Source organism: Phragmites australis, chromosome 15 (genome assembly GCF_958298935.1).
Source record: "Phragmites australis chromosome 15, lpPhrAust1.1, whole genome shotgun sequence".
Lineage (NCBI taxonomy): Eukaryota > Viridiplantae > Streptophyta > Magnoliopsida > Poales > Poaceae > Phragmites > Phragmites australis.
This window is the reverse complement of record NC_084935.1, coordinates 10,831,926-10,838,974: the sequence shown is the minus strand read 5'-3', so window position 1 is coordinate 10,838,974 and position 7,049 is coordinate 10,831,926. Positions and strand designations below refer to the sequence as shown.

Below are 7,049 nucleotides of genomic sequence, written 5' to 3'. Positions count from 1 at the left end.
TGATTGACACCTCATCGGTGGGCCCCTCGGGGTCTCTCTGGGTCGTCGGGGCACCGAGTGCTCGGGGGTACTGTTCGCATCCCCGAGCACTCTCTCCCGAGCACGCCTATCCTTGTCCTCGGGGTACCGGGTGCTCGGGGGTACTGTTCACCTCCCCGAGCACTCTCTCTCGAGCACTCTTGCACGAACCTTCGGGGAACCGAGTGCTCGGGGGCTGATACGCATCAAGCATCATTTAGCGCAGGCAACAAATCCAGATTACACAATAATTGAAGCCTTGCATGAGTGGTTCGGAGCTCTAGGCAACTCTATTCAGGGAGAATTTTCTTGACCCAACAACTTAGAGTTTACAATTCAGTCCAAATACCCATATGAGTTGATCTCTTTATGATTGTAGCTCGTTTTACACTTGCAGTTGTTGCTGAAGTTAAATAGGTCAAGCCCATGAGAACCTTATCTAACGATCAACAGGCAAGCCAAACATCTTTATGAATATTTTTTTGGATTAACCTTTTTAGCAACTAAGAAAAGTATGCATCATTTTTTGTATTGCATTTCTGTAACATAACAAAAACTATCAAATGAATTTAGAATATTGTAAGTTGACAGGTTGAACTCACCCAGATTTTTCTTAATACAAATTGAGATTCCTTTCCGGTTCTACAGAAAGAGGAAGAATCTTGCAAAACAATGGAAGGAGGGTGAGTAAACCTAGTGGTTAAGTCTGGGGTGGAAAATTTACAGGAAAAACAACATTTTGATCAGAAAATACGTACAATTGACAAATAAGTATTATTACATGCTGACAGAAGCATGACATATACAAATAATAAGTATCATCCAAAGGGAATAACTACAAAAATTACTGTCAATGAAAAAACTGTGAGACTTAGTGTAGAAAAAAATGGAAGCATGAATTTCAATATTCTTGGATCCTCAGTGGACTGCATTGGCCTAAAGAAGTAACATTTTGATCAAGGTGAGTATTATTACATATTGACAGAAGCATGACATATACAAATAGTAAGTATCATCCAAAGGGAATAACTATAAAAATTACTGTCAGCAACAAAACTGTGAAACTTAGTGTAGAAAAAAAAATTGAAGAATGAATTTTAATATTCTTGGATCCTCAATGGACATGTATTTTTTTCAATAGAAACATATATTGTAAAGATGTAAATCTGCTTCAGATGGTTGGATGCTAACCTGGCGACTCTCAAAAAATCCCAAACAGGCAGCAGTTTTGCAGGTTCCAATAAGGCATTAACCTGGCGACACACAATCTCACATATGAAAAGAACTATAGTTGACAATTCAGAATACTTCAGTTGCTTCAGGACTCAAAAGTAGTAATGAAATGTGGCAAAGAAGAAGGACATCCCAATTTCAAGCGGAATTTAGATGCTACGGTCTTCAGAATTATGGTAATGTCTTGATAGATTAAAGACATTGATTCAGGGCAAACCATCGGGCAGGGATTTTACTATGCAATATGTTGTGAACACGTCTAGCACTAAAAATGGACAGCTGAAGTTGGAGTGAGATCACTGTACAACTTAACATATCAAGTTGGAATTTACTCCACCACTAAAAAACTTAATGACAGTGTATACTTCCACTGCAATATTGACTGAAGAATCGTTAAGATATATGCTAATTATCTATCCTAACCGATTTAACTCTTCCTAGATTGCCAATTTCAACACCATATCTGAAACTCACCCCACAGATTCTACTCAAAATGCACCAAGATCACGCCTATTCGCAATGATTCAGCCCTCATCAATCAAAACATAAGCTGAATTATAGCCAAGCAAATTTTCAGATCGCACCGATCAAGCCAAAAAGATCCCATGTATATGGATTTACTCAGAAGAGTAACTTTAACCATTGCACTGTGAATTCTAATGTTATCAATGAAAGATATTCACTCAGAGAGGCAATTCTAGCCATTGTACTAAAAAAAGCAACTCTAACCATTGCACTGTGAAATCTAATGTTATCAATGAAAGATATTCACTCAGAGACGTAATTGTGGTCATTGTACTGTGAAACCTAATGTTATCAATGAAAGATATTCAGAGAGGAAAATGGAGGCCAACCTTTTATGCTTCGTCAGGCTATTCCCTTGGAGCTAGCTACGGGAGGCCGAACTTCAGGAGGTCTGCGCCATGGTTGAGATCATTCAGAGAGGGAAATGGAGTTCAATCTTTTATGTTTCGTCAGGCTGTTTGCTTGGAGTTACCTGCCGGAGTCCAAGCTTCAGGAAGTGTGCGACATGGTTGGAATCAGTCGATAGGTTCGGCGACTCGCTACACTTGGAAGAGGCCGAGGTAGCCGAGGGCGCCGGCACGGGAAGGACCCGCGGAGAGGCTCTTTGTAGGGCGTCGTCGGGTCACCGCTTCACGCACTTCCGCTGGCGTGCAGGTGCTGGGGGAGAGGCCCTGTTTGCTGAGGGTGCCGGTACCACAGAAATCCACGGATGGGTCGCCACTTCACCCACTTCCGCCGGTGTGCAGGTGCTCGGGGTGATGGCGTCTACGTGGGAAGAGCCCGCAGAGCGGGTCGACGAAGGGCCTCGTTGGGCTTGCCGGTGCGCTACGCTTCGTAGACTTCGAGGTCGGCGACGGCGTCCGCACAGGAGGAACTCGCATAGGGGCTCGATGGAGGGCTTCTGCAGGTCGCCTCTTCCCCCGCCTCTGCCGGAGTGTAGGTGCTCAGGGAGAGGCCGAAGTTACCGACGACGCTGGCTCCGGAGAGAAGGTTCGCGGATTGGGCAACACTCGGTGTACGGGAGAGTTGGTCCGGGGGGGGGGGGGGGGTCTCTGCTTTTCGCTAGCTTCCGCCTAGAATCGTCGGTGGGAGAACACGTGGTAGCAATTGACGCTGGTGCTTCCATCCGACGGTTCGGAGCGACGCGTACAACAATGAATAGTTAGCGACAGTAGCTGGAGCGCTGGGAAGCCAGGGATTCTTGGCCTGGTAATATATGTTATAGATGTGCGTGCGATTTATCATATGCAATTCTGAGAGTTGATATGGCTGTACCATTGATCATCTTTTTGTATCTAGAGGAATTCCTCTTATGTCATGTTCTTTCTTTGCCTTCAAATATGGCAACTGGTAGTGACTTTTGTCATCTTACTTCTCTATTCTAATTGGAAACAGTTTTCGTACTCCACAGCAAGCCATCTTTATGATTCTTATCATGCATATTTCAGTCTATTTGTGTCACGTCTTCTTCTTAATCTCTTGTTTATCAGTTTGGTGCTTATGTGGATAATAGAAATTATGAATTCTAGAACTAGAGAAAGACTAGATATTTACTGATACCCTTTCTTTTCCGGATAGGCATCCAATTATATGCCAAACTTCAGCTCAATTGATATGTTCAGTTGCTACACGTTAGTTCTTTTGAACTGGTGTTTGCCCTCTTTGTTTGTTTTCTATTGTTTCTGCTGAATGCTCTTGAGCATTTCGTTTTTGAAGTGAACTATTGAAAAGTTCTCTTGATTGGAAGTATTGCCACGACTTTTTTTATGTCATTTGTACTGGCATGTTTATGGAAGCTTCATCATTTGTGTATCCTTGTTCTATCTGATTTCACATATGCCATCCTCTTTTTATTGTTTTCTGTGTGATAAGACTGTCCAATATGTTTAGTCCGTCAAGTATGCTTGGTAATTCAGATCAAGGATGGATTTGAGAGCAGGAAGGATCTTGTGGTGACTGTCCAGTCTGCCATGGGGGAGTAGCAGATCTGCGCGCTGAAGGACATTGACCCCAAGTAGCTTCCCTAGAGGAGGCCTTGAAACAGAGGGAACCACTATGTCTCAGAACTGGAGCTGTTGGTGTATCGAGAAGGAATGCTACCAAGACATTCATCTACATTGAGCTGGCTTTTACCGTAGTAAACACAAGTGCAGTGATTGCTGGGTGTAGCATTATATCTGATTATCATTACCTATGGTTATATTCGAAACCCTGCATTTTCTATGGTGTTATGCCCTCTGCTTGGTATCAATAAATTGGTTTGGAACGGTGACACACACACCACATGCTTGAGGTTTCTTACTGGAGGTTTTATTTTTTTCTTGCGATGCATGTTTCTCCCAGTCCTGGTGGATGCTGCTTATGTTTCTGAATCTGTTGGCTTGTTGGTGTTGCAGGCGCGGTTCAAAGCCCCTTTTTTTTTATTGTATATCTGGACCTGACCAGTGGCCTAATCCTGGTTACATTTCGTTTCTCTCTGTCAAAGCTATATATTTGTTTCGGAGAAAACCGCACCATATCAAGGTGCCAGGCTCTGCAATTTATATTGCCGGATTGCTACAGGTGGTACAGCACAACCGTGACTGAAAACTCCAACAACCTAATCTATCTGTGCAGCTGTTACAATAGATTAGTTTGGATTCTAGTCTATCTACAGCTAATCCATGATTGCTATTCCTTAACATGTGTTAGATATATGGGCCTAGCCCAATATATTTAAGAAGAATTCTAAATAAATCTCAAAGGCTCAACTAAATGGATATAGGGGTGTATCTTTTAGTCCCAACTTGCTAGTGGAGGTGGAGGGAGACCTACTTATAAGAAAGGGAAAACTGCAAAAAAAAAAAAAAACCCCAAAAGTCACTTGGATTTTGACTTTCACCCGAGAAGTTGTTTTATTGCAAAAAAACCCCCAAAAATTTGGCTTTGTTGCAAACCCCCCCAAAAAAATTCAAAAAAATCACAAAAAATTCTAAACACCTAACCAGAGAACTTACCGCATGGTCGGAGTGGCGATTACGACTCTTGTCCTCGTAAAGCCACTGAATTGGCCGGGCGGGGAGGTCATGGCTGCCGTCGAGCCGCTGGTGTTCGGTGTCCCACGGGCACGCTTGGGCACCTCCGCGAAAGCTAAATCCTCTGCTGGTCTCTTCTCCCCTTACGTGGAGACTTGGGGAGCAGTGGTCTGCTCGCTTCCGGTTGGCTCAGGGCGAGAATAGTCGCTCCCCTACTGACCGGCACTACCTGTAAGACCTCCGCCCGTGATCGATGTTCGGCCGCGAGCAGTCTGGCCGTCGCCGCGACCATACTGGTTAGGAGCGCCACCGGATGGGTTAGGGGTAGGCAAGGTTGTGCTCTGTTAGGCGCCGGGGTGGTGGTCGTGGCGAGCTTCTCTCCTTGTGGTGGCCTGATCCATAACCTCATCGATGATCGGGCGTAGGACGTCGACCTCAGGGAGGCCCTACAATGGCGCCAACCTTGAAATTCTAACACATGAATAGGGAGGCCCTTCTGAGCCGTGCTCTCTCCAATGGGGTGAGATCACACAGCAGAAGTGCACCGACCGAAGGACCATCTTTCCTTGGAACAGCAGGCATCAGGCTTCGGACCCGCGAGTCGACAGCCTCGTCATTAAGATCTAGACAAATAAGGAGGAGTGAGAAGTCATACACTTATCAAAAGAAGGGACACCAAGGAAACGGTGGTAGTGTTACCTATGAAGCTCTCCTGGGTAATATCGTTCGGCCCGGAGTACAGGGATACCGGGTGTGCTCGCCTCCGAAGAGGGCACAACCGGAGCTTGATGAAGTCGCGGGCAATGTCCGACCCCGTCAACCCGTCCTGTCGAAGCTGGCCAACCCGCTTGGCCAAGGTCAGTAGTTCCGTGCTAGTCGTGGGCGAACTCCCCCAGTTTTTCGTGACCTGCGCCAACGCTATCGGCACTTGGAGGTTTTCCAAGGAGTTGTCTGACGCAAGGTAGAACCACTCTTCCCTCCAGCCGGAGCGTGACGACTTGAGGCCCACATCAATGTAGGAGCCCGCAGCGCCATCGCGGAGGAAAAACCCATAGCTTCCAGTGGCTGACCTGGTCAACGACTGGCAAGAGTAGAAGAACCAGAAGAGGTCGAGGCACAGCTTAACCCCAAGAAAATTCTCACACAGATGAGCGAATATGCTCAGCATGAGAATAGAGTTGGGGTTGAGATGAAGGTGACAGATATCATAGAAGGAGATGGTGGTGGTGAAGAATTCGGAGAATGGCAGCACGAGACCGGTCAAGAAAAAGGAGACGGACATCATGATCTCCCCATGGAGGGGAGCGGGCACGCTCTCCCCAGCGCAATACTCGGAGGACAGGCGGTGGTGAGTAGGTTGGCATCGTACATCTCCTGCAGCCTTGCAGCGTCGCACTTGGACTTGGGGAAGGCGGGCTCACTGCCGGTGCATGCCATCGGACGACAAAGGGAGGTGCTGCAAGGGCAAGAATGGAGACAGAGATGAAGGGCTCTGTCACGCTCAATTTTTCAGAAGAATCACCAGGTGCAATACACATATATGCCAGGATCAGTTTCATCATACATGCGGTGACATATAAGTGATATACAGTTCTATATCGTACAAAACAACTTTATTGAAATAAATACCAGAGTTTACTCAGCAACAAAAGAACACAAGAAGACTCCTATGGATCTTCTGGGCACACCACGGACAATCGACTGAGGGCAACGCGACCCAGGACGCTCCATCTTTAATCAACGGTCTTCAGCTTCCTTGATCTTCTTGTAGTCTTCTCCAACTGAGCATCATTTATTATTGGAAACAGCAAGTATGAGCACATATCATACTCTGCAAGTGTAGGAAAGCATGACATGAGGGCTTGAATCAAGAAAAGGTTAGACATTGGTTTACTGCACTAAGCAACCTTAACTTACCATTCCAAGAAATAGGCGTCCTATTTACTAAGTGTGAAGGCACAATTTAAGCAAGAGGAACAGCTCATCGGATTCCATCCAACAACCAAACTCAATAGATATGCCATATCTGGCTACCAAAATTCACTAGGTAATCCCATTACCTGGCTACCCGACCATCCATACCAGAACCCTGATTCCAACTAATCAAGAAGAAGTCCAAGCCCGCTCTTGACCGCGAGCACGGCTGATCGATCAGTTTTAGACTCTGCAGAGTTTGCACTTTACCCACGAGTTGTGATCAACTCTTTTGCCGGTATTTGTCGGTACCTTACACACTTCCGAGGTGTGCGCCAAGAGATC

General features: G+C 45.8%; 1 long non-coding RNA gene across 1 annotated transcript; it reads right to left on the bottom strand.

Moving 5' to 3' along the window:
- Window positions 1-244: 244 nt before the first annotated feature.
- On the bottom strand, window positions 245-2,794 carry LOC133893093 (uncharacterized). The gene is made up of 3 exons (XR_009904443.1): window positions 2,249-2,794; window positions 2,106-2,167; window positions 245-1,271 (listed from the first exon to the last, which is right to left on the bottom strand). It is a non-coding gene; the product is annotated as an uncharacterized LOC133893093 (long non-coding RNA).
- Between the last annotated feature and the right edge of the window lie 4,255 nt (window positions 2,795-7,049).